This window comes from Peromyscus maniculatus, chromosome 7 (genome assembly GCF_049852395.1).
Source record: "Peromyscus maniculatus bairdii isolate BWxNUB_F1_BW_parent chromosome 7, HU_Pman_BW_mat_3.1, whole genome shotgun sequence".
Taxonomy (NCBI): Eukaryota; Metazoa; Chordata; class Mammalia; order Rodentia; family Cricetidae; genus Peromyscus; species Peromyscus maniculatus.
Window position 1 is genome coordinate 108,563,486 of NC_134858.1, and position 3,113 is coordinate 108,566,598.

The window sequence follows — 3,113 nt, forward strand, 5'->3', positions numbered from 1 at the left end:
ATGAGGGAGGGCAGCAGGGGGATGAGGGAGGGCAGGGGAGATGAGGGAGGGCAGGGGGTGAGGGAGGGCAGTGGGGCGGGGGGGGGGGGGGACGAATAGGAACAAATCCATTTCCTGTAATGGCCAGCAGTGCCACACGTACCCGCTTCGCCTCAGCATCTGGAGCTCCAGATCAGTCAGACTTGACTGTGTACTGTTGTTTCAGAAAGCTCAGCCCTCAAGATCCCAACATTAGGGGCTGGAGAGATGGCTCAGATGGTTAAGAGCACTGGCTGCTTTTCCAGAGGACCCAGGTTCAATTCCCAGCACCCACATGGTGGCTCACAATGGACATAACTCCAATTTCAGGGGATCCGACACCTTCTTCTGGCCTCCGTGGGCACTACATGCACACAATGCACAAAGATACATGTGGACAAAACACCTAGACACATAAAATAAAAACAAAGAAATCTTTTTTTTTTATTTTTTTATTTTAAGGCTTGCAACATCGTGACTTCAATTTCAGCACAACCTCAGTCCTTACTTCATTGATTTTGGTTGTGCCTTTTGACCCAGGAGAAAGCGGAGGTGCGACTGTTCTCGTTCGGCATGTTTCTCAGCATCGCGGGCATTTGAGCTTGCTTGGAGGTGTGTGCAGAAAACGGACAGATGTGGTTTCAAGGGCCCTTCTGAGTGAGGCTCCCCCGACACACCGAAGCTGTTGTCCTGTTGCAGCTAAGCCGAGGCCCCGGGCTCTGCATTTCCCAGCAGACAGCAAAGAGGGTGAGTTTGAATTCCTAGTTGTTCCTCAAAAAGCGGAAGAGATAAAGACTAAATGAGAGAACAGATGTTGACTTTACCACAAAGAGAACATCAAGAATGCAGCCTGTAATCTGTGTTTGCTGCTTAGAAGAGGAGTTACATTAAGATGGCTTCAATTTGCATACATATCATTTCACAAATTCAGACAGGAAGAGCGTGCTCAACCTAGCAGATGATCGGGTCGTCACCGACGCTGCAGGAATCCCAGAAGGTCTTCTCCATATTTTTATTAGGTTTCTGTCTGATATTCCAAGTTAACACTGCACTCGTATATTGAATAGCCTCAAACTGAACCTTGTTTGTCTGAGGAATAGAAGTTTAATAAAAATGTACTTGATGTACCAAATACATAAAAATAGAGAAGAAATTTAATGTTAAAAGAGAAATCTTTATATTAACCAAGTAATGTCTACTGAGAAGTGATGTGTTAAATATAAATCCATCCACATTAATCATTAACCGATGAAATGCCCCACAGACCTGCTTGCAGGCCAATCAAGATGACAGAAACCAACCAGGACCCCTCCCAACCTGTCCTCTTCTAGTCGGCTCTCAGAGGTATGGGATGTGATATTTCTTAATTCTTTTAAAATCATGAAGAGGCAAGGCCAATTCAGGTACAAAGATGCTTCATTGCACCTGGAGTTTGTCAACTGTGTATTTCTTCACCGTTTTTGAAATGGCTCATTGCAATTATTGATGAAAGCAACTTTGATGTTGCATTATGTTATTTCCAAACAAGAGACCCTGAATCTGTCACCCAAAAGCCTGCTGGGGATTCTAGCACAAACCTAGACTCCACTCTTGAGTCTGGCATGCAGGAACCGAGATCTGACCTCATGTTTGTGGCTCATCAAGACTGACACCCAGACACGGGAGGCCCCTTAGGGCTGAGTGGCCCTGCAGGCTAACCCTTGGCAGTGCTGGATCACTGGGGTATCTTCTGCTCCACAAAAATGTTCTTTATTACCAGCAACCTAAGCATTGTCCACGCTGGCCTCTGCAGAAAAGCAGATGGCAGTCACAGAGAGGTGTCCTGGTGACCTGGGGCTCCCCTCAGGGTAGTGCCTCACATCTTCATATGTGAACTCTTGAGCTAAGTTCTTACTGTATGGATAAGGTTACCATGTTCTCTCTGAAGGCCCAGACTGCCCCCCTTACATATGGGCACCACACTCAAGGTGCTACTCCACAAATGACACATTCGTTGCTTCCGGTGGGTGCATGACATGCAGCTGTGCCTGAAGACCCTTGATCCTGAGCCCCTGTGCATCATGGGAGCATACTTAGAAGATGTGTCCTCAGAAGCAGTATTCTAGCTTTTGAATTTAGAAATGGCATCTTCATGGGGGCTGGAGAAACAGCTCCGTGGTTACGGGTGCACACTGCTCTTGCAGAGGACTAGACTTCAGTTCCCAGCACTGTGTTGTGGGGCTCATAACTGCCTATAACTCCAGCTCCAGGGGAATCTGAGCCTCCCTGGGTACCTGCATTCATGTGCACATATCCCATCACCACCCCTTGATGCACATACACATAATTTAAAATAAATATATCTTTAAAAGTGCTTCTCCTTAATATGACACTTAAGACATTCATTAAAATGAAGTTGATGTTCTCATCCTCATACCATACAATACCATACCATACCCCTGTCACAGATACACAGACACACGTGCACAGAGAGAGAGAGAGAGAGAGAGAGGAAGGGAGGGAGAGAAGAAGAAAAGAAGGAAAGAAATCAAATGCCAGGGCTTCTTCCTCACTAGCACATGAGGAGAGACAGGCCGGCAGCACTGGGTGGCATTCCTTTCTGAGGTCCTAGGCTGATTCAAGGACTGTATTGTAGGTTTCAGCAAGGCAGCGTGGACCCTGCAGGAAGCCTGTATGCGAGTCTAGGCTGACTCTGCTGTCCCTGCAGCTGCCTCCAGGCTGCTGCTGCTGCTGCCAGGTCTGAGCCTCTGGCTCTTTTGTAGAAGCCACCCCTCCTTGTCCAGCCAAGGAAGGAAGGGGTTTGCCTGCTGCATGTGGCTTACATGTCACAGATCAAGGAAATCCAAACAAAGACCCCTGCCCCGTGTCCCACCTCTAGAAGGCACTGGAAACAGAGAGGGTAATAATTCGGGACTGGGACTGTGGCAGTGACCCTGCAGAAGCTGGGTGGGGACTGAGGAAATCACTAGGTTTCCTGCACCGGCAGAGACTGTGTAGGAGGGACCGGAGTCCCTGCTTCCTCCTTCCTGGCTCCAGGAGAAGGGCCTCTAAGAGCCAGCAGACCTGGCTGAGGGGAATGCGGATGGAAGGCAGGT